Genomic DNA, 25,636 nt, shown 5'->3' with positions numbered 1-25,636 from the left:
TTAGCTTTTATGAATCACAGAAACAAATTCCACTTTTTAAAAAGGAAACTTTAGACAGAACATTTCTTAAATTACTGAATTGGAATAATAGCCTCCACCCAGTATTTTCATTCAGTCTAAGTATCTGTCCCTTGGCCAATGGCCAGTTGGACTTTTGGCAAATCCTTTATCTGGTTCCTCAAAATCAGAGTCTGTCCTGCGCCAGAATGACCCGTCAGGCAGCACCTTCTAGCCTATAAACCATTACTTCTGACTCCCATCACAGAGCAAAAATCTGGGGGTTCATCAACACAGACAACTATTCAAACTAGTTAAAGGTCGGAAACAATCTGAATATGAATTGACTATTTCCAACCTTTAACTAGTTTGAACAGTTAAAAATCCAACAGTTGAGCGGAGAAGCAAACCGGTATATCCATACAATGAAATACTGTGCAGCAATAAAAAGAGCCCTTAATACTCCTTATAGGGTCCTAATTTTAGAACTTCAAAAGAGGCCTGTGAGAAAAACATTTTCTTTCTCCAGGACAATACTACTATTTCATTAGGACGGCAGAAATATGCTGTTTTAAATTTGATTGGCACTATTTTGTTTTTTAGAAGTTAACTTTACTTGGGTCTAATTTACATGGAATAAAATGTACATATCTTAACCATGTTGATGGTGTTTGATAAATTTTCACTCTCATGTAACCAGCAACTGCAATCAAAATATAGAAAGTTTCCATCACAGTCAAATGTTCCCTAGTGCCCCATCCCAGTCAATCCCACCAACCTCAGGGCAAACAATCTGCTTTCTGTGGCCATAGATTAGATTTGTCTTTCCCAGAGGTTCAGACAAATGAAACACAACAGTACCTATTCTTTTATGTCTAGCTTCTCTCATTCAGCATAATGTTTTTAAGCATTGTCCATGTCATTACATCTATCAGTAGTTCATTCCTTTTTAATCCCAGGTAGATTCCATCATGTGGACACATAATACTGTCTATTCATTTACCTGCAGATGGACATTTGGATTGTTGCCAGTTTCTAACTGTTATGAATAAAGCTGCTATAAACTTTCATGTATACCTTTTAGAGTAAACGTGTTCATTTCACTTGGGCAAATATCTAGAAGTGAAATTGTTGTGTATTTTTAACTTTATTAGAAACTACCCAACTGTTTCACAAAGTGGTCATATCATTGTACATTCTCACCAACAAGGTATGAGAATTCCAGTTGCTCCATATCTTCTCCAATATTTAGTGTGTATGTGTGTATGTGTGTGTGTGTATATACATACATACATATATATATATATATTTTTTTTGAGATGGAGTCTCACCTGTACTCAGCCTATATTCAGGCTGGAGTTACAGTAGTGCAATCTCGGCTCACCGCAACCTCTGCCTCCCAGGTTCAAGCCATTCTCTTGCCTCAGCCTCCCGAGTGGTGTGTGAGCCACCATGCCCTGACAATTTTTTGTATTTTTAGTAGAGACAGGATTTCACGATTTGACCAGGCTAGTCTTGAACTCCTGACTTTGTGATCCACCCACCTCGGCCTCCCAAAGTGGTGGGATTACAGGCATGAGCCACTGTGCCCAGACAGTTTTTTTTTCACTGTAGCTATACTGAAGAATATGTAGTGGTCTCTCTTTGTGGCTTTATTTTTATTCATGCATCTATCTTCACATACCATATACATATAATTTCCATGCATCTATCTTCACATACCATATACTATAATTTCTTGTATAATATTTGAATTCCAAACTTTAGAGTTTAAATACATATACTCATGCAAGTTCATTTTCTAACATCTTATTTTAATGTAGAAAATTTTATTCTTGATTGACAAATAAAGAGAAAGCATTTAATTATCTGACAGGGAGAAAAGGGAAAAAGAAAATAGAAAAAGAGAAATATGATGATGCCATAACATCATTTTCATTCATTGTCTTCAACCACATTTTGAATTTACAGATTTGGCCTCTGAGTGACTTTGGATTTCTATGTGACAGCCCTAATGGCCACAGATTTTCAGATAATTAGCAAGCATTTACTCTTTTGACTCGATTACTATCTCCTATTCAAGTAAATTTATTACTGCCATTGAAACCATGTACTTACCAAGAAACTATTTTCTGTTCAGTTTTAGTTCTTTGTAATTGCCAAATGTAAAGAATAAGCAACATATATTCTACAAGCTATATCAGTTCAAAATACATAAATCAAATGTAATCCAAAATAAGTTATTTAATTTTATGATAGATATAAAAATATTTTGGGGAGAAAACCTGGATGACTGACTTGCTTTTCAATTTTTGGTTTTATAGGTATAGTGAAAGTAATCTACTGTTTTTGGATATCTCTCATACTTCAGCTACATTTACAAGTCAGAGCAGTAACTATTCTTACTTACAAATCCAATCTGACAATGTTAAGAATTGGACCTAAGGAGAAGCTGCTAACTTACATGCTTAGTATACACATTTGAAGTAAAAAGTTTCAGTGATTCCATAAAGGATCCTTTAAAATTATTTAAGTGAGTTCTTACTTGAACTGTACACAGAATATTAAATATATAGAAAAATAAATCTTTAAGGGGTTTACAGTCTGTTATAGCCAATAATAACACATTATAAAAGTCCATTTCATCATACCAGCAATGCAATAATTCCTTATTTATAAATATAGGCATTAATACTATATCTCAATACCCTGAAATGAAAAGAAAAATCATATGCCAATTTTCTAATATTTTTATAAAGCTCCTATTTCCTAAATCACATTTAAAGTTGAAGATGGCAATATTCATCAGCTTTGGAAATCCAGGACACGACTAGAGCCAAGTCTTCTGACTCTAAAGCTGTTTTTCTTTCTCGAGTTGCCACTTCATGTTCTTTATGAACTTTGCAGTAGCCTCATGAACATCCATATTCAAGCTTTATTATCAGAGAACTGGGCTCACATGTGTCCACAAAGATTTTAAGTTTAATGACCATACAATTTGAGATAGGTGTATAACTAGGCCTACAACTTTAGCAGCAAGAAACATCATCTGTTAGATTAGAAAGGTAGTAACTATAAAGGAATGTAATGATACTGTTACCTACTAAAAAAGGAGATGCTTATATGAGGAACAAGAAAATTCTCATTTTGTATCAAGGAGAAAATGAAATAATAAAAAAAGTCCTTTGGCAGGCACTAACTATAACTTGCAATTCAAGTTCTTTTTCTGGCAACCTGTAAATACAAACTATCAATACATGTAAATAACTAAATTAGTTTTGCATTAATCTGAGGTAGGATTTGCTTCACAACCATATTTTCATTGCAAATGATAGGGCTAACAAAAATACAATCTAATTTCTTGAGTGAACAAGGCTCAAATGGCCTCTCCTCACCATGTCCAAATACACAGGACAAGGATTCCAAGTAGTGAAGAATTTTAGCAATAATGAAGAAGTTTTGTAATTGGTGAATATGTATCATGAGAAAATGGGCTAACTTCTGCTTCATCCTTGGAAATACTGTGTTTTCTACCAGATTGGCAACTCGGGGAAAAAGAGACATCATCTTTTTTCCAAGACACTTTTTCAAGATATACTTGAGCATCTACTGGTTTTATATTTCTTAGATCGTCTTCATGCCACTGAGGGTCATTCTCTTTTTTTCTCTTCATTTCCTAGAATTTTCCAAGCCTAATCAATTCCAATGAACTTCTATATACAGTCCTCCACTATTCCTGGTGGCACATCTGTACTTTGTTAATCTGGATGATATATTAATAAAAGTTTTTTATACTTTTGTTTTAGGTCTGACACATTGGAGTCTGCCCCTCAAAATGCTATAATGATCCTTTTGGCATTGGCTCAAATGCCATCATCCATTGAACAAGAAGTGGGCCTTCCCAGATAAGCAAACTTCATCTCGCAGCCACCAATGCCCACTCTGCCTGCCACTGGCCAGAATGCAAAATCAGTTTCTCTTCCTTCTGGTTTTAATTTACATTTTCTTACTGATTAATTCTGTTGAACATCTTTTCGTGTGCTTATTGGCCACTTACATATTTATTGTGTGTGAAACAATTGCTCAAATATCTTTTGCCCATTTCTTTATCCTTCACCTACAACAATTTGTTTTTGATGCCACAATTTACATCTTTTTGTATTGTATATTCTTTAACAATTCATTGTAACTTTATTTATTTTTGACTTTTAACTTTTATAATAGAAATTTTATATTATTTACACACCACCAGTATTATAGTTTTCTGGATCTGACTGTGTATTTACCTCTACCAGTGAGTTTTATACTTTCATATATATTCATGATGGTAATTATTGTCCTTATATTTCCACTTTAAGAACCCCCCTTATGCATTTCTTATAGGGCAGTACTAGTGTTGATGAATTCCTTCAGCTTTTCCTTATTTGGGAAAGACTTTACTTCTCCTTCATTTCTGAAGGACAGCTTTGTTGGGTATAGTGTTCTTGACTGTCAGGTTTTTTTTTTCTTTTAGCACTTTGAATAGGTCATCCCAGTCTCTCCTGGCTTGTAGGGTTTCTGCTGAGAAATATAGTGGTAGTTTAATGTAGGTTCCCTTATACGTGACTTGGTGCTTCCTCTTGCTGCTTTTAAAATTCTCCCTTTGTCTTTAACTTTTGACAATTTGTTTATAACGTGCCTTGGAGAGGACCTCTTTGGGTTGTATCTGTTTGGAATCATGAATCTGGATGTCCACATCTCTCTGAAAACTTGAGGAGTTTTCAGCAATTATTTTATTAAATAAGTTTTGTATCCCTTTCTCTGTCTCTTCTCCTTCTGTAATTCCCATAATGCAAATACTTGTTTACTTAATTGTATCTCATAAGTACCATAGACTGTCTTCCCTGTTTTTCATTCTTTTTTCTTCTCTGACTCAGTGATTTCAAAAGACCTATCTTCAAGTTCATAGATTGTTTCTTCTGCTTGATCTAATCTGCTGTTGAAGCTCTCTGTTGCAGAGGTCCCCGACCCCTGGGTCATGGACTGGTACCAGCCCATGGCCTATTAGGAACCAGGCCATACAGCAGGAGGTGAGTGAGCACTACTTCCTGAGTTCTACCTCCTGTCAGATCAGCAGGGGCATTAGATTCTCATAAGAGTGTGAACCCTATTGTGAACTGCACATGTGAGGGCTCTATGGAAAGTTAACTAGTGACTGAGGTAGAAGTGTCATCCCAAAGCCATCCCCCCACCACCTAGTCTGTGGAAAAATTCTCTTCCATGAAACTAGTCCCTGGTGCCAAAAAGGTTGGGAACCACTGCTCTATTGTATGCTTTTTATTTTATCAATTGAATTCTTCAGCACCATTATTTCTGTTTGGTTCTTTTTAATGACACCTCTCTGTTGAATTTCTCATTCAGACCATGAATTGTTTTCCTGATTTCATTATGTTGTCTGTTTATATTCCCTTATGTCTCGCTGGTGTCTCCTTAAGATCATTATGTTGAATTCTCTTTCAGACAACTCATAAATTTTCATTTATTTGGGGTCCGTTAATGGAGAATTATTGTTCTTCTTTGGTGGTGGTGTCATGTTTCCTTGTCTTTTCACGTTTCTGTGTCCCTGAATAGATGTCTGCACATCTGGTGGTACAATCAGCTCTCCCAAACTTTACAGAGTGGATTTAAGAGGGGAAGACTTTCATCTGCAGATGTGCCTGGAGGTTTTGTTTGGGCAGGCTATGGTGGCTCTGGTTTCATGTTGATGAAGAGATGTAGACTCCATGCAGCTTCTTCAATTGTGATTAATATCAGTGATGACTGCAAGTGCCTCAGTGGTCTGGGCTACAGAAGTTTGTGACAGTGATGGTGGCTACGTATGTATTAGGTCACAGGCTTTAGTGATCCTCCTGTTCTTGTCTTCCCACAGTTAGGAGTCATAGCTGAGGTGATTTCTCTTGGTGTTGGGTCTCACAGGGTACACTGGCAGCTGCAGCAGCACTGGGATCTAATGCAGAGATGCACAGAGAAGCTGTGGAGTCAGGGTCTGGGTTTAGAATCTTGTGAAAATAGTGTAGCACCTGGGATGTGATGTACAGCTTCACTTTTGAGGCACAAGTGGATGCAGTTATTCCATTAAGCCAGGATCTTTGCTCTGAGTTACAGTCTAGATATTTGGGCCCAGGAGGCTCGGATGTGGCTGTGGTTCTGACCCCAGTAAAGGAGGGCAGCAATAGCATGGCTCTGGAGAAGAAGAGATGTTCCAAAGGCTCAGGCCTTGGGGAGCAGAACATAGCTGTAATTTGGGACCCAGAATTTATATGGCACACTGGCAGCTTGGCCTTTGGGTGATGAGGTACCACACAGTGGTGACTCTGGGCCCTGGGGTAGTGAGACATGGCAGTATCCCAGGCTCTGTGAAGCTGGGTGCAGCAGCAGCAAGGACCCAAAAGTGGCAAGCTATCACTGTGGCTTATGAACCAGCAGGAAGGAAGCAGCTCAGCAATGACTCCACTACTCAGAGAGGTGGGGTGCCTCAGCAGCTCAGGCGATGGGGCTGCTAGTCCAATTCTAGGTAGGCAGGGCACTGTGGCTGTTCAGCCTGGAAGGCAGAGTGGAACTGCTCAGCCAAGGCTCTGATTCCCTGGGAAACAAGGTCATGCACCTGCTTAGCTCCAGGGAATGTGGCTACATGGATCAGTGAAAACTTTTCATCCCTGGGGGATGGGCCATCATGCCAACTCTGGCACTGGGGAACCCAACTACTCCAAACTCAGGAGGCCTGAGGTCCACACTGGCTGAGGAACCCCTTAGCTCATCCCTAAAAGTGCATCAGCAACTGGGCTGGGGGAATGGAGCAGCTCCATGGTAGCTTAGGGCTTAGGGCATAGCAGCAGCTTAGCTCAGGGATGGTATACTGCCAGGTGGGCATGTTGCAGTCATAGCAAAGTTGGACAGGCTGTGCCATCCTTAAGGATGGAGGGGTACAATGGCTACTTGCTCCAGAGCAGGACACATACCAGCAGTGGCTCCTACTCCAATATGGCACAGTGCGGTCACATCATGGGGCACAGTGGAAGTTGGGGAAATAGTGTCAGCTCCCTCTCTGTGGGTAACTCAGTATGTGGCCCTGGGAGAGCTCTCTCACATGGGCTTAGAGCCTGTAAGAGTCTTTGGTAGCAAAGACTGCAGGTATCTGTGGAGGTGACAGAAGCTGCTGATATCATTTTGCTTATTTTTTCCCCTCAGAAAGGAGTATTTTTTGGTTTCAAGATGATCTCAACTGAGGAGACCGGGTGGCAGAGGCAAGGTGTTTCCTTCCCTTCCCTATGTGACCATCCTGGATTTCTGTGCTCTACAAGATTTCTTCTGCTTCTTTGCTGTTCTCCAGAGCTCTCCTTTAGTTATTTTGGTTGGAATATAGGTATTTATTCATTGTTTTGTGTTTTCCTGGTAGGGGAGGGGAAGAGCACTAGGAGTTTGCAGTCACTTTGCTGACATCACCCTTTTGCCCATTTTTAAAATGGGATTGTCTTTGCATTATTGAGTTGTGAATATTCTACATTCTAAATACAAACTCTTTGTTAGAAATACATATTGAAAATATATTCTCTCGGCCAGGCATGGTGGCTCATGCCTGTAATACCAGCACTTTGGGAGGCCAAGGCAGGTGGATAACCTGAGGTCAGGAGTTCAAGACCAGCCTAGCCAACATGGCAAAATCCCGTCTCTACTAAATGTACAAAAATTAGCTGGAAGTGGTGGCAGGTGCCTGTAATCTCAGCTATTCAGGAGGCTGAAGCAGGAGAATAGCTTGTACCCAGGAGGCAGAAGTTGCAGTGAGGTGAGATTGCGCCACTACACTTTAGCCTGGTTGACAAGAGTGAGACTCCATCTCAAAAAGAAAAAATATTCTCTCAATCTGTGGCTTGTTCATTAACAGTGTCTTTAAAAGAACATAGTTTAATTTCATGAAGTCCAATTTATTAGTTTTATCATTTCTGGTTCTTGGTTTCTGTGTCCTAAGAATCTTTGCCTATCCTAAAGTCATGATAATTTTTCTCCTAATTTCTCTGGAGGTTTCATAGTTTTGGCATTTACATTTAGGTTTATTATCCATTTCGAGTTGATGTTTGTGCACGGCATGAAGTAAAAGCTGAGGTCCATTATTTTCCTTATGAGCATCCAGGAGTTCCAGCACCATTTGTGGAAAAGACTACCCTTTCTCCATCAAATTACTTTGGCAACCTTGTTGAATATCAGTTGACCACCTATGTAAGGGATGATTTCTGGACCCTATTCCATTTCCCTAATCTATGTGTCCATATTTATGCCAATGCCACACCATCTTGATTACTGTAGCTTTATAGTAAGCCTTTCAATCAGGGAGTATAAGCCCTCCATCATTGTTCTTCTTTAAAAAAAAATCATTTTAGCTCTTCTCAGTTCTTTCCATTTTCATATAAAATTTAGAATACCATTATTAAAAGGTATTTAGAAATATGGTAAGTTTTACTGTGTTGACTGTGGCAGAAAAAAACCTGAAACTACACCCAGAGATAAAAGCTTAGATGCAGGTTGGAGGTTGGTTAGTTCTGTGCAGTGATGGGGAAAATGGCCTATTACCAGAATGCAGTATTATTCTGTCAGTAAATAACAGTTCTACACAGAGATGTGTTCTCCAGGAGCCACCCACTCCTCAGATCTGTGATTTGTTTTGTTTAAGAGAGGAATGTCTTTCAGATACACATGTCACACGTTTACATTGTTAATCATAGAGATAACCACCCTTCACAGTCTTGCCTCTACCTCACTCCTATCTTTTATAAAATCTTCTCGCCTCTGGGTGGGTTGGCCTGGACCATGTGAGGATACTCGCAGGAATGTGGAGGGTGGTAATAAAACATGATGGATGAGGAGGTTTGAAAAGGATGAAGCTCTACACCAATATAAGGGGTTGTTAAAAACAATGCTTTTTATAATATTTGAAAGAGGGTGGGGTGGGTGGGACCAAAGCTGTCTTCATGACTCCAAAACTGCAGTCAGTCACATGAAAAGGGCAATTTACCTTATCTTTGGCATCAGGTGGGTTTTCATTTGTTGAAACTAGGGAGACCCACTTTAGGAAAAACAAGAGGGCAGGGTCTGGATCAGGAGTTCTGTTAGCACTTTTGTCATTCTTGAGTTTAAAGCTTGAAAGGACAGTCACCCCTCATCAGCATTCTCTTGTGGTCTGAAGAGTGCCAGAGTCCAAATCAAGCCAGCTAAAAACGATGTTACCACATCAGACCATCCTTATTACATTTACCTTCTGCAGAATGCTGAGTGATCCTGCTTACTATTAGCTGAGAAAATATCAAGGCATAACTGATAGTATCTCCCGCATATGGAATGATACCCTTATGAGCAAGTCAGTGTTCCTATGCCTGAGCCCACCTCACCCACACACACAAGGGAAGCCAGGCTAAAAAGTGGTTGCATGACTCAATTCAGCCATGCTACACATCAAGACCTTACTGAGAACCCTAGATTAGGCAGCTGTGCTGAACATTTATATACTTGGTATCCAGAGATGCCATCAACCCTGAGCACAGCAAAGCCCCACAGTCCCTGAAACATTCTTCTTGCAAAAGCAGTCCTGATGCTGGTGGACTTCCATCCATAAGGAAAGGAAGCTTCTCCATCTTTGTCCTTTATGGGGAGCTTTATTTCACCATGGCATAGCCATCCTCACTCTCCTCCAGAAGATGTTGCTGCTACTGAAATTATCTCAATTTTCTTTATCCCCATGAATCAGCCAGGAGAAGACACAGGGGGTTTTTGTGGCTATAGGGGCATTTCTTTCAGTTGTGGGGTTTAACATATTTTAGTATTGTGTGCACTGAAAATAGCAAAGGGGTAGATTCAAGAGGGGCAGGGCAGTCGGCTTCGAATAGAGCCCCTTGTGCAGGAACAGGATCCCGGCTGAATAATGCACCTTCAGCTTCAAAAAAGTATGAAGGGATTTAATTTGTAAAACCAATCAGACTTCAAATAATGAAAATAAAACCAGTTTGAACAATTCTTTCTTATGCCCCCTTCCTTTGCTGAATGAAATTAAGAAAGGCATATCACCGCTTCATATGCAAGATAAAGCACTGTTTCACATAAAAGCAGTTTCATTTTTTTCAAAGTCTGGCTCTTCCTATGTTAATGTTTGAATTATTGCCGAGCTGCAAATTGGAGACCGTGGCATGTCGGTGTATTAAGTACGCATTCGAAAGCTAGGTGGCAGGTGGGGAACCATCACTTTATTCTCAACCATGTCCTCACATCATACAAACCACATCCCACATCCAGAGCTAACTATGTCCCAGACAAAGAGAAGAAGCAGGGACCCAGAGACCAATCAACATTCAGAAGGAGCAGGACAGAAAATGAAATGGAAAAGCTCCACCAGGCAGCAAACTTTGCAACAACAAAAGGCATTTTAATGACTGTAAGGAGATTTAGCTTGACCCTAGTGAAAGCTGAAATGCAGATGGTTACTTTCTGAGGAGTTAAAGAATCACTGCAGACAGACCAAAGCACTAGTTTAAACTTAAAAAAGAAAAAAAGTCCTCCTCTTCCATTGTTGAAGCTGTCATCTTGCTAAAGCTGTATCTATATAATAAATGCATCCTGAAGACCAGCAGGAGAAAATTATCAACATGTCACCCAGCTCCCCACTGGGCAGACCAGGGGAGCAGTCACCAAGGGCTGTGGCGTGAGGCTAACTATAAAGGGACAATTGGTGAATAATTTCTCTAAGAGCTCAGGGACCGGGAGAGACGTCCCTGCAAGGTTGAGGTATGACAAGGAGCCTCTTCAGGGTCAAAGAAGTGAAGGCCCAGCCAACACCTTAGCTTCTAAGGCCAGGAAGACTGCAAAGCAGGACATAGACTTCCTGCCCAAATCCAGATCCTGGAACCATTCCATGTTACAGTCAAAAGGGAAGTTCAGTATGAATCAAAGGCCATCCTGTTTCAGAAAACTGAAGTAACCCTCGGAACACAGCGTCATGAAGACAGTGAGGAGCCAGGGAGCAGGAGAGGATTCCAGAATGCAGCATCAGGTGAGCCAAAAGCACGGGAGCTGCTGCTGGCCTGGGGAAACCCAGCACCATGCCTTGAAGCCCGACTGAGAACTGAGGGTCTAGTGGAGAAACGATGGGAAGAGAGGAGTACTGGTAACTTACAAACAGGTTTCGCTGGCCATTTGTGCATATAAGGAGAGAAGAGTGGGGTGAAAACGGGCCAAGATGACAGTAGCAGATGTGCAGCCTGACCCAGCACAAGGATAGAGCCTACAGAAGAGATGGCATTCCAGCCTGTTTACAGGGAGCTGTGCTTTATAGTCAGATTTGAACAGTACAACAGATTTGTACTGTTCCAAGCCTGGGAGTAGCTATTTGAGACAGAAATGTGAACAAAAAAGGGATCATCATTATCACATGGCAGATTCTGAGCACTCAGCAAACCACTGTCACATAGCCAAATGCTCCCCACTGCTCAAGGACCTACAGTGAGAAGCTGTAGAAGCAAAACTCTCCCAGGTACAGGTTCAGAACCCCCAGGTATCCCAGGCAGTGCCTCTGCAGTTAATATGCCCGGAGATCTGTGTGCCTTCAGTCAGGGAAGTCGCCTCCAGAAAACCTTCCCAGAAGGACCCATACTAACATATGATTTGGAAACCAGGTGCTGAGGTAAATAAGGTCCACCCAGCTTTATCACTGGAAGCTGGACTTCATGCTTCCTAAGGAAGATGCCTCTAAATCAAGGGATAGGATTAAAAAGATACAACTGGCAGGATGATATGATTCCTAGATTCTTGAAGGAAAAATTGTTTGTTAAAAGGAGCTAGAATCAGTTTGCATGACATACAATGGTCCTTAATGTGGTACATTTCTCTTTGGAAATTGCGACATGGTCTAACGTGGCTTAGAGACAGAATGGTCTATAGTCAGACTAGTTGTCTAACCAAATAGAAGTAGAGAGAGTATCATATAATGTTCTTTATTTGTAAGTAATGTATATCAGAAGGAAGGAAGAGAAGGAAGGGAGGGTAGGGGAAAAAGAAAAGAGACAAGGAAAAGAAGAGAAAAAAGGAATCTATCAGAAGGATAAAGTATAGCGCAGATAGTCAAAGGTCTTCAGAAACACAAGAATAAATTGGCCAAGAACTGCCTTAGGTGATGAGAGCTCCCAGGCCACCGCCTTGGGAAACAGCTCTGAGGACAGCTGTATTCTACATTCCAAGTCCAGGGGACAGGGTCTGATAGGCCCAGTTCAGCCATGTGCTGAAGCTTGGAGAACAGTTTCTGGAATTAGGTAGGGAAAGGTCCCTGAAAGGCAGGAGGGGTGCTCTTACCAGAAAAAGGAAAGAAAATAAAAGAACCCCATCATATGCAACCCCTTGGTTGGTTGGCACATGAATTCCTATATATGTAGATTCATGAATACACACACACACACACACACACACACACACCCCACCCAGACACACACACACACATTCTCTCTCTCTTTCTCTCATACCCCCATCCTGGCAGCCATATAACTGAAGGACTTTGGTGGCAGACTGTCAAGGTTTGAATTCTGACTTGACCAATGCATGACCTTGGGAGAGCTACCTAAACTTTGTACGTCTCTTTCCTCATCTGTAAAACAGGTATAATATCCCTGATAAGTGTTGCTGGGAGGGTTAAATAAATAATGCATGTGGAATTTTAGCATGGTGTCTGGCACCCAATTAGTGCCCAGTAAGTATTAATTGTGGAGGTTTTCCACATATACTTTTAAAAATCCCCCACACGCACCTAACATTGTATTACCATCTCGTCTTTTCTCAAAAGGAAACAGCCCCAAACCATTTCTAGTTACTGCATTTAACTTCAAGCCCAAGATCTCCGGATAACATTCATTCCTCCCACCTCAATATTCTACCACCTACAGACTAAATGGTAAATTTACCCACCACCAACACACCTTACTAAATGAGGGAGAAGAAAAGAAGAAAAAGAAGGAAAATTTCAAGAGTATATGATTAAGAAGGCAAGGAGATATCTAGAGAGTCCTGCCCTTTGTACTACCTCATCCCCCAATCCTGGGGGGAAGATGCCAGGTTCTGCAAAGACCTGGCTCTGGGTTTGAGAGAAAAGAATCTCTCAAGCAGAAGGGTGGACTCAGTGGGAAGAGCATTGAGGTCACCTGACACTCTTGACTCTCATTCTGGGCTCACTAAACAACTTTCAGACAATTCCGGCAGTTCCATGGCCTCAGAAAACACAACGTGACCACCTGCCATCTGGTAGACTGCTTGTCCACTTCTCAGTTAGTTGACTAGTAAAGTGACTTTGATTGTGGGAGCCTGAATGAGATTCATGTGAGGTTAGTCTGGCTGAAGCAGTCCTTTTTGGACTTGATTTCCTGTATATGGACAGACTGAAGACAGATATCAAAGTCACTTGGGAAGATATAACTCTGCCATTCCTTACTTCTAGGGCTGTGGCCAGGGAGTTCCAAAGTGGAGGAAGTAAAATTTCTCATCTCTCAACTGTGCCCCCCCATCAAGACTCTCCATATTCCTCTTGAAGTAGAACCATCTATTTTTCTTTTAACCATGTCTTATTAAGTCCCTTCTGTGTCAGGCTTCATGATATGAATGAAAGTGAACTAGATGGGTCTCAGGAGACCTCACTTTTATTCCCAGCTGTGTGAACCTGTTAGCACATTACCCTCTGAGGCCTTGGGTCCCACGGCTGCACAATGATGGGAAGGATGACCTGGTATGCTGGACCCAACCCAAATCACTCCTGACTCTACACAAGTCGAGAGAATTCACATCCCAGCTGGCCATTCCTGGCCAACAGTGTCCTTCATTAAGTCCAGCAAAGCTGCTAGACACTTTCTGGAAGGAAGTATGGCCAGGCCCAGATGGCTGATTAAAAATAGAAAGTTCCTGTGATGGAAAACCAGCCATCAAGGAAAGGCATGCAAAGTTAACTGACACATCTGAGCCTCCATTTACTTTGAGATGATTTTTAAATTTTATCTTGGCTAAAGAAACCAGCCCATCTGTCTGGCTTCTGGAGCAATTAGAGAACACAGTAGAACTTGAAAGGCAGAAAGTGAAGCAAACAACAACAACAACAAAAAAAAAGGAATGAGAAATACAACCAAAAATTAGATGTGTCCAAGAGAAGAAAAGAGATGGGAGGTGGACCCTGGGGACTGGATGCAGACTCTGGACCTGACTAGAACACTTTAGGGCCAGATGGCCACTCTGATATGGATCTGCTTGAGAAATCCCAGGCAGTCTGTATGTGGGGCGGGCAGGCAGACAGCTGGCCCATTTTCCCTTTATAGAATCAACAGATAAAAGGGGTTAAAAAAAAAAAACAAAAACAATGGGCACAATTTAGGGTGGACACTTGTTTCTTGCCTGATATCAGGGCCAACACTGGCAATCTCTCTTGGGGATGTTGTGATGAAGTCGTTTGTGTCCACAGAAACTCCAGTTATAGCCCATTCACATTCTGGTCTGGACAGGACTTGACTGGACGAGCCCTGGCCTGAAGACAGGGATGGAAACAAAGCAAGTCATCTACACTCAGGAAAAGATGCAAAACCCTGTCTCCACCCATCTACACTATATAGCCTACATAAGGAGAGTAGGCTTAAGAGGAGAACATCAAAGGGAACCAGAGAGGTCAAGAGATACCCTAAAGCCACACAGCAAGCTAGGAACACAAACACTCTGACACATGGTCCAGTTCTCTTTTCATAGAGAATCTGAAAAGTGGGAGAGCGGTTTCTCAGGGAGCTAATAGGCTGGGAGTTTACACATATGCAGGAAAAAAACAGACTGGGATTTAGAGTTTGACTTGGGCTGGGGGCCAAGGGAGTCAGAGGGTCACAGTTATCTTTATACTGTTCTCTCGAAAGTAGCAATAAACAAAAAGGGAAAAAAGATAAACAGGACAGAGGGGCTGCCAGCCAGCAGATGGATGCCCACTGAGTCACAGAGCGTCCCTCCAAGGTGCAAGGAGTGGCTCACCAGAGAGGCAGCGGACAGACACTGCTGGGGTGCTGGCAGCTTTCCTTTCAATCTGGTCAGAGACTTACTCCAAAAGAAATAAGCATTTTCTAATTATCTCTAAAATTGGTCCTCCTTCCTCTCCCTCATTCTAAGATTCTAGATACTCAAAACCTTCTCAGTCCCCTTTTTCCAGAGGGCAGGAGAGATACAGCTCAGGCATCACCTGTTAAATGCCCACTCTCCCCAGCTGAGGATGGTCCCCAGTTGCTCAGGCACAAGCAACCTATATGCTTCCTACCAGGCACCTGGAGCTGATGGCTCAGTCCTAAGAGTGGGATTCCACTAAGGTCAATCTAGAGCCAGGTACCTCTATCATGCAGGCCCCAAACAGGCTACAAGGTGTGGGAAACCTGTCAGGTAGTCTGTGATCAGCCGGGACCCCTTGAACCTGTTTACTAGAGTGAGAAGAAGGGAGGTATGTGGTGCTGGTATCAACCTGGGCCTGTGTACTGATCCTTGCTGGGCCTCCACTGTGGGCCCCAAGGAAGATGGCCCTGCACCGGGGGTCATTCCACAATCAGCAGACCCTAGAACTCCCAGAAGAAGAGACACTGGGCTGAGTCAGAGGGCTGGAGACGCTCTAATAGGTGCCATCTCAATTGCTCCCTGCACATCTCTGGGGCCTCTTTGCCCCATAGCTGCTTTAATTTCCCTTCACTTTCCTAGTGTAGCCCCAGTAACGGGGTGAGAAACTTCCAGAAAGCCTGTCCCTCAGCAGGCTCCATCTCCCCACCCACATCCTGCGAAAACTACCCTCTCACCAGTACTGCTGACTACCCCTTGCACAGCCTCCTCCCGTGCTCCCCTTCTCACCCATTTAAATCAGTCATGCACTTCCTGCTGCCCACCCAGCCCCAGATCCTGTGCTTTCCCACCACCACTGCTTTCCTCTTTGCTTTTCCACATGTCCAGGTCCTCCGGCAGCAGTGAATTCAGCCCAGGCCTGCACTGCCCACAGTGCAGGGGTCCCCACACTCTCCATACCCCACTCCAGTCAGCTACCCCTGATGGAGGGCCCACCAGAGGTGGCTCACTGTAATCACCAGACCCAGACAGTGAACAGGGAGACGGACACTGCTGGCTTTGGCTTCGGTGTGTCAACGGTTCCAGGTCACCACCGGACCCCTCATGCCATGCATGGCTTCTCTACGCTCAACTCCTTAATTGCATTCCTTCCTGGACAGTTCAAATTCTGACCCCCACCTAGCTTAGTGCTTAGGCCCATGGGAATTTCTCAGATATTTGTTGAATTCACAAATAAATGGCACATATCCTCAAGGTATTTTTCCCCCAAGAAATATATGTAGTATATATCTCTAACTTTTGTACATAAGAATCAGTCATTTTACTGTCTTCACTCACATGTAAAAACCAGCTTCCTTGGTTATAACATTCTTAGATTCCCAGTGTATCCCATGGTAGGTAATCTAGTTTTTCTGACTACATGCTTGCAGTGTGGGTAGAATCTTCCCCTCTATCCTTGAAATTAAAAAACGTTGCCAGACCACCTGAAACCCACTGATCAACATTAACACTCCTATATGTGTCATACCTAGACATTGGGTACCTCGTGATGTTCCTAGTCACATGAACAAAACACACCCATGTAAAGTATTCTGGCCAACAATTCTGAACCCAAATCGAGGTTCTAGAGTGAACTTCCATTTATAGGAAATAGAAAAGGCAGAAGAGCTGGTAAATGATACTAAGTGAAAGTTAAGAGAAAAATCCAGATGGGACATTCTGAAAAACAACTGACTCTATTTTTATAGCATGAAACAATGATAATAAAAGGAAAGGTGTGCTCTAGATTAAAACAGACTTTAAAAATAACAACTCCATTAGTTATCTATCACTGCATGACAAATTACTCCACATTTTAGTGCTTAAAACACAACAAACATTCATTAGCTCACACCTTTGTGTGTCAGGAGTTTGGAAGTAGATTAGCTGAGTCATAGTGGCTTGGGTCTCTCATGAGGTTGCTGTCAAGATGGGAGCTGGGGCTGCAGACTCATCCAAAGGTCTGACCTAGGCTTGGATGCTCTTCTACCTGGCTTACTCCCATGGCTGGAGAGTTGATACTGGTTGTTGGCATGAGGCCTCAGTGCCTCCCCATGTGGACATTTCTGCAGGCTGGTTGAGTGTCCTCATAACATGGCGACTGGGTTTCCCAACACAGAACTCTCCAAGAGAGCACAAAGTGTAAGGCCAACTGTCTCCTATAGCCTAGCCTTGGAATGCAAATACTGTTTCCTCTACCTTATTCTTTGTTAAAACAAAGTCACTAAATCCAGCCCACATTCAAGGTAAGGGGAAGGAGTCTCGATCTTCTGAAGGAAAGAGTGTCCAAAAATGTGAGAGAATCTTAAAACCACCATAGCAAGCAAATGTAACATAGAGACTTTTGTTTGGATCATGACTAAGACAAATCAATCATAAAGGCATCTTTTGCAGTCAGGGAAATTTTACTGTGGATGGGTATTACACAATACCAAAGATTACTATTCCTTTTACTAGGTATGATAATAACATTGTAGCCATATGAGAAAAATACTCACATTTTTACAGATGTTTACCAAATACGTAGAGGAGTTATCTGAGATTTGCTCTAAAATCCTCCAGCAAAAATTAAAAGAAAGAAAACAAAGGGAAAGGAGAAAAAAAGAAGAAGAGAAGAAAAGGGAATAGATGAAGCAAATGTGACAAAATTTTGATGACTTAAAATCTGGGTGAGAGGCACATGATGGGGAGTCACTGCACTAACTTTCTACATCTGTATATGTTTGCCATTTTTTCATATTATGTTTTTCAAATGCTGCCAGGCTATAGCTAGATGTAGATCTCATTTTACTCATCTTGCTTTGGGCATTGCGGGCCCTTTCGATTTGTATACATGTCTCATTTCTCAGCTCAGTGTTTTCTTCTATAATATCTTTATTTCTTCTATTTCCTCTCTGCTTTCTTCAGCAAGTTATCCATGTGTCAGATTCAGGTTATCGGTGTGTCGGATTTCCACTCTCTGCCCTCCATGTCTGTTACCTTTTCCCTCCAACTCTTCTGCATTCAGGGGATCATCTTGTAGGTAAATCCTCTTAATCACGGGTCAACCAGTGAGAATGAAGAGGGAGTTGTGCAATGCTGGAACTCAAAGAACAAGGGAGCCTGTGGGGCTATCCAAGGAGGCTTCTTATCACAAAGTGCCCCTCATGCTCTTCCACTTCCTGACAGGCCTCACAGCGTTGCTCATGCCTGACCCATCCCACAATCAACATGAGTTTAGAAAAAACAGGTCACAGCTCACTCTTCATGATGGCTTTTTTTTTCTTTGTCATTTCCTTCACCAAAACACTTGCCTGTCCCCAGACAGCCTTTGCCATTTTTAATCACTGCAGCTGCCTTCCTACTTCTGAGTCATAGTCTATTAACAAGGGTCTGAGGATTTCTTTGCAACTACAGAAATATAAAAACATATTTACCAACCTGCTAGCATGGGTCTATTTTCTCAGGAGCAATGTGGGGCCTCTGTAAGCTGAAGAGGGACCTCACATCTCTATAGCAATGTGGATTCTATTGTTATGACCTCTCCATTTTTATGGTCCAAAGCATAAGATAAATATGTTCCTGAAAACCTGCCCTAGTGCTTCAGCTCTCCCAAAAGAAGAGAGAAAACAAAGCTGCACCATGGTAGAGTCATGAAACCTAGGATTCACTTCTCCACCCTGCATTTTCTGACTCAATAAGACAAGTCTCCAGTCTCTGATGTTGAAATGCAGAGAAAGACAACAGTGGGTAGAAAGGTTTGTTACCCACACTTGACCATCACTGGCCTGGATGCTATCAGGTGACAAGGAGTAGGACTTGCACAGTGCCTGGAGGATGGAGAGGACCAGGCACCAACTGTGCAGCAGAGCCTTGCAGACCATGCTGAGGACTGTTCCAAGGAGTGTGGGCCTTGGCTTTCGGTTAAAGGAAACCAAGGAGGACATGTATTCCAGAAACACCTTTCTGTCCACAGTGCAGATGGCAAGAAGGCCTCTTAGAGGTTGTTTTCAAGTTCAGGATAGCAGTTATTACTTTAATTCTGGCATTAATTACTTTATGCACAACCCATTCCTGTTGGTACTTCTGATCCACAGTCTCTGAAGGAGGCAAGAGAGGCCACAATTCCCTTAACTCTTCCTGGGATGGAACCTCTTGTCTTCCAGTAAAACAACAGCAGAGGCCAGGCACAGTGGCTCACGCCTGTAATCCCAGCACTTTGGGAGGCCAAGGTGGGCGGATCACAAGGTCAGGAGATCAAGAGCATCCTGGCCAACATGGTGACACTGCATCTCTACTAAACTATAAAAAATTAGCCAGGCTTGGTGGTACATGCCTGTAGTCCTAGCTGCTTGGGAGGCTGAGGCAAGGGAATCTCTTGAACCTGGGAGGTGGAGGTTGCAGTGAGCTGACATCGTGTCACTGCAATCCAGCCTGGCAAGAGAGAAAGACTCCATCTCAAAACAACAACAACAACAACAGAAGGAGCATGAGATTTAAAGCCACAGCCTTGATTCTACTAACCTGGAAAAAAGAAAATTATTTTGAAACACTGGTTTTTGAGTGGCCCATCGTTTGTGACTTGTGACCCTTTTTGCCACCAACTTGGATCCAAAAGGAGCAGGTGGCAGCCTCACAGTCCAGATGAGAGACACCAGGGGTCTGTGAACCAGGGGTGTACAGCGAAGACAGAAGTGGGGGAGTAGACACAAGACAAGCTGAGGACACAGAGCCAAAAGCACTGGTGCCTGGGGCCCTGCTGAGCAGCCCCTCAACTGCATTCCAGATGATGTCCAAGCTGCTGCTTGGCTCCCCAGGAGCAGCAGGAGACAGGTCTGCAGATGAACTGCAGCCTTGTCAGCATCAGTCATGGGTCCAACGATGTGAGATGCTGGCTGTGGACGTGGACATCCTAACACTGGAGAGGTACCCACAGAGAACAGGGAAATCTTTTTACAAAAATGTTTGGGGGTATATAGTAGGTATACATATTTATGGGGTACACAAGATGTTTTAATATAGGCATGGAATGTGAAACAGGCACAACACGGAGAATGGGGTATCCAGCCCCTCAAGCATTTATCCTTTGAGTTACAAATAATCCAATTATGTTCTTTAAATTATTTTAAAAGTTATTATTGACCACAGTCACACTATTATGCTATCACATAGTAGGTTTTATTCATTCTAACTATGGTACATAGTTAGAAAAAAAATGGGTACATTTTTTATATGCATTAACCATCCCCCACCTCTCCCAACCCCCCCACTACCCTTCCCAGCCTCTGGTGAGGATCATTCTACTCTCTATGTCCATGAGTTCAATTGTTTCAATTTTTAGATCCCACAAATCACAAATAAGTGAGAACGTGCAACATTTGTCTTTCTGTGCCTGGCTTATTTCACTTAACATATTGATCTCCAGTTTCATCCATGTTGTTGCAAATGTAGGATCTCATTCATTTTTACGGCTGAATAGTCCTCCATTGTGTATATGTGCCACATTTTCTTCATTCATCTGTTGACAGACACGTAGGCTGCTTTCAAATCTTGCCTGTTGTGAACAGTGCTGCAACAAACACAGCAGTGCAGACATCTCTTTGATAGACTGATTTCCTTTCTTTTGGGTATATGTGAACATGGGGATCTCACTGTGTTCAGGAAGGAGGTGCTGAGGACACCCTTGAGGCCTCCTCAGCAGTGCCTGTTTCTCCGGGTTCAGGGTTACCAGGTAGTTCTTGGGACATGCTGGACCTGTCTCTGGTTCAAAACATTCCATCAGCATCCTAGCCAGCCTGTCTTCACCCGTGGCTCCCGCCAAGCCAGACATAAAGAATAGCTGGACTTCTACCTCCCAGCCTCACTCTCTCTGTCCTTCACAATATGCAGTCCCAGAGCTCAGTGACTTACTGGATTACAGCCTTCCTAATCCAATTTCCTTGGAGTTTTCTCTCTGAAGAGCTCAGTGTTCTGAACTGTGAACTCACTGAGGTTTGCTTGTTTGTGTCTGTGTTCTTATAAGAGCATTTCATAACTCAGACCAGAGTCTCCACTTGTGAAGGGTGTGGAGCAGGACATGGTCTGAGCCTCTTCCCTCTCCTCCTGTGACCTGAACACACCTGGCCAAGGCCATGTATGTGACGCAGCACCTAAGGATGGACCACATGAATGAGCCTGTGTAGTCGAACAGGCTCCAGATCCCCTCCTCTGCATACACCACCCCACTCTGCTCAGCCATGGTGGTGGACATGAGAGTGGCTCTCCCTCTGACCCAAAGAAGTTCTGTGGCGTCTCTAGGTGGTAAGTTGGGTCCTGATGCTGTCATATGGTTGCCCCTTGCTTGCCACCTCCTTTACTCCAGGGAAGGTAGTGCATTTCCCCTAAGAAAGGCTCAAGTTTTCAGGTGGGGCCGAGAGATGACAGGAGCAAGTGGCCACAACATGGACAGCCAGAAAGACCCCAGAGTTGTAAGCATTGTGTGTAGGAGTCAGGGATGCCACCCTGGGCCCAGAGCTGATAAATGGAGATTTTACTTCAATGAGGCATCAGAGTCAAGGCTGAGGCCCCACAGACCTAACCCACTCTTTCCTCCTCATCACTACCCTCTCTCTTTCCATCCAGAACTTGGTAGGGGTCCTTGGTTGGGGGCTACACAGGTTGCTGCTGTGGGCCTTACTGGGCTGGGGTTTACTGATCAGTTGCCTTGAGCCTGTGCCACTGACTCATGGAAGCAGCTGTGCCCCTCAGAGCCCACAGCTACTGGGCAACAGGATGGCTGCATGGCTGCCTACAAAGCACCTGCGACTTTTTTACTGAGCACCAAATCCAAATTCCTGTTAAACTCAACTCTCAATTACATAGAAACACTCTAACCCAGAGGGAGAACCACAAATAATCACAAACTGCGGATGATTCAAAAGCCTGCCCTACAGAGTCTAAGAAACCATGAGGACTTTGATTTTTCTTTTCTTTTTTCTTTTTTAACATTAAGTGGTTTTGTGATTGAGCAGGCCTTGTGCTGCCATTGAAGTGAACCCGCCAGGAGTCACTGGGTAGGGAATAGCAGGCCAGGAACAGCGACAAAACCAGACCCACTGCCAGCAGAGAACCAAGTCTCTGCCCAGCTGGGTCTTTGGGAAAATCTGTGTTGGGATCATCTCACCCAATCGGGGGAGAGTCATAGCTGAACTTCACCCACCCTGACAGAAGAATTTCCGAGAAGAGCAGAAACCATGCAAGGGGGTCCTTCTTCATCATTAAACCTGCTATCCCACAGCACAGCCTAGGAGCCCGTCTAAATCTCCAAGAGTCTGCAAGAAAGGCCTAGGCCTTCAAAGAAACAGCTCGCGCTTACTGAGCACCAACCACGCGCCAGGCACTGTGCTAAACACGTTGCACACACAGTCTCCTTTAATACACAATTGCCTTGAATCTCTACAATAATACCTTCCTTCTGTGGAGAAGGTACAGCTATTAGCCCTGCTACACAAATGAGGAAACTGAGGTTCAGAGAGGTTAACTAGCCCACCAAAGAGCACCCGGCTAGTAAGGAGGAGAACTGAGATCATGATGGAAGCATAAGTTGTTGGGGTTTTTCTTGTTTGTTTGTTTGTTTGTTTGTTTGTTTTGTTTTGAGACAAGGTCTTGCTTTATCACCCAGACTGGAGTGCAGTGGTACAAACACAGCTCACTGTAGCTTCAACCTCCCCTGCTCAAGCGATCCCACCACCTCAGCCCTGCAACTAGCAAGGACCACAGGTATGCCTGGCTAAATTTTATATTTTTTGTAGAGACAGGGTTTTGCCATGTTGCCCAGGCTGGTCTCGGAGTCCTGCACTCAAGCAGTCTACCCACCTTGGCCTCCCAAGGTTCTGGGATTACAAGTATGCACCACTATGCCTGGCCCAAAACATAAGCTCTTAAGTGCTGTCATACCACCTTAGACAGGTGGAAGACAGTTGTTTCAATTTCCTTATACCTGGGACTGACACATTAAACTCTAAGAGTGGGGAGGCATTCTCTCCCATAAGCACATGCCTGAAGGCCTGCCCCTGCCCCACATCTAATCCATAAAGCAATCCAGACCCATTTTGTTAATGCCTCGATCTTGATATTAAAATAAATGTAACACTCAAACCCATACCCTCAGCCTGGCCCAGACGGCGTGTGCCAACCTGCCCCCACTCCCCACCACAGGCCACATGGTGTTCACCTGCTGATTGAAATAACGCAATTAAGAGATATAGAAAATCCATTCCACATGGTGCCATCTGCATTCCCTTCTGACAGCTAATTTGATTGGTGCTCTGCAATCAATAAAGCACTCACGCAGCAGCCAGATAATTCACCTCAATTTTTTCTACACCATTTATAAGTGAAAAACACTGCCTCTCCCACGTCTGCCAGTGGCCAGGGCCAGGTGGCAAGCTTCTGAAAAACAAGCTCACGAAATGGAGAGTGGACTAAAAGTGTGTCGTGCTGGATCCACAGGCCATTTCTCACTTCCGGGTGGGTGTTCTACTTGGCTGGAAGCAATGGCATCCACCAGGGTGGACGCCAGCCTGTAAGGGTTAGGTGGCCCCATGAAGGACCCCTAATCTTTCCATTTTATGTGAGAGTTTGAAGTCAGCCTCTGGATGGATGGGTGGGTAAGAGGGTGAACAGATGAATGACTGGATAGGCAGGTGGGTGTATTGCAAGCATATAAAACACCGAAGGAGGGGAAAAAAGAGCAAGGGTAACCAGGCAAAAAAGAGAATGGGTTGGCATAACTAGAATGAATGGAAGACACTCCCATTACCAACAACCACTAATAGGTTCCCAGACACACCTATGTTGATGACATGATCCTGGTCAACCATGTGTCTTCAACCAGAGTCCCAGAAGCAGAACCTAAGGCAGGGATGTGGGTTTATGTGATTTATTGAGCATGGTTGCAGCTGGAGTCTGGCTGCAGCCGACTCTGTGGCATGCTCTGAAGCACAAACTGCCCCCAAGCCAGCCCCACCTTGAGGGAAGTGGCCAGGCCTTTAGTGCCCTCTCGTTATTCAGTCACTGGCTGTAGACCGGCTCCCCATGCATGGGTGGAGGAAGTGGCAAAACTCCCTTGGCAGAGGGTGATTCCTAGAGAACTGCGGCCTATGAGCAGCACCCACACACAGCAGCCAGGGAATGGGAGCATCGGCAAGAAAAGTGGTCAAGACAGGACTGAGAGCATCCACTACATCACACAACAGACAGCAAGAGCCAAAAAGCCCTAAGAGACTGGAGAATGCTCCCCCTGCCCCAGGGTGGAAAACCTGAGGCCCAAGGTTGTCATGGTAAAACTCAGGTATCCACATTCCCTGCTCTGTGCTGTGGCCTCAGGCACTTCCTTTGTCCACAGGCCACCCACTCAAAAGCTAACACAGAATGTCTCAAGGAGTCAGTGTGGCCTCTCCCTGCCAGCCCTCATGACCAAGGGCAGTGGAAGACATGGCTAGGAGATGTTTCTATCCTTAAGAAGACATTCAGCCCCATGCTTCAGAACTCATATGGGCTTCTCACATCTTTGAAAGGCTCCATGACTCTTTACCTGCTAGAGGCATCATCTCCCCAGGACTAAGAGCCCTCCATCATGAAGGACCAACACTGCACGAACTGTTGCTGAGCCCCACAGGAGGGAAATGTGAACGTGGCATTTTGCTCATATGGCTTTTGTGCGTGTGGTCACTACATCAGTGCTGCAGACTCCTGCATCCTCTTACCTTGTGCAGGTCCACATGGTGACACAGCAGCTCATTAATGTCAATTCAAACATAGTCAATCATCCTGACAGTTGGCCACATGATGCCAAGAAACTAGCAGGGCCACCCCATGGAGTAGCTGAGCAGACCCACGTGTGGCCGGGCACACCCAGCCACCATCAGAAGTGTCATCTCATGCCCCCTAACCACAGCTTCCCAAAGCCCTGACGGCATCACCAACACTGGCTACACACAGCCATTCACAACCCCAAGGGAGGTGTATACAGAGAGAAGAAGTCAATGTCCCCCAAATTAAAAAAGAGATGATGTATAAGGAAACAAAAGCTATTTTGAAGAGTGGTGACAGAGACACCTACGTAACTGGAGGAAGTGAAAACTCGGATGTGACTGTCATGGGGCATCCTTTCAGCAGCAACACCAAGTTAGTAATACAAAGAATATTATAAGACAAATAACATACTGACATATGTGGGAACCTGTTATGCCTCAACCAGGAGAGGCCCTCAGCTCTCAGAGGGCTGACCCTAAGGAGACAAAGAGTGGAAAGGACACCAAGATGGCAAAACCAGATAAAAAGGCAGAACGGGCTACTGAAAATTAAACTGTTTCCTCCTCTGGAGGCTGAGGAGGTGTGAGAGGGTTAATGCTTTCCTCTTATCCTGTGAATTGGAGGCTCATGTGGGCTCTGTTGTGTCCCTGGAGGAACGAGGTACACAGCAGTCTGTGGGTGTTCAGGCAGAGAGCCTGCCTGAATG

The sequence above is a fragment of the Callithrix jacchus genome, chromosome 2, assembly GCF_049354715.1.
Source record: "Callithrix jacchus isolate 240 chromosome 2, calJac240_pri, whole genome shotgun sequence".
NCBI lineage: Eukaryota > Metazoa > Chordata > Mammalia > Primates > Cebidae > Callithrix > Callithrix jacchus.
The sequence above is the reverse complement of the archived record's forward strand: the minus strand, read 5'-3'. Positions refer to the sequence as shown.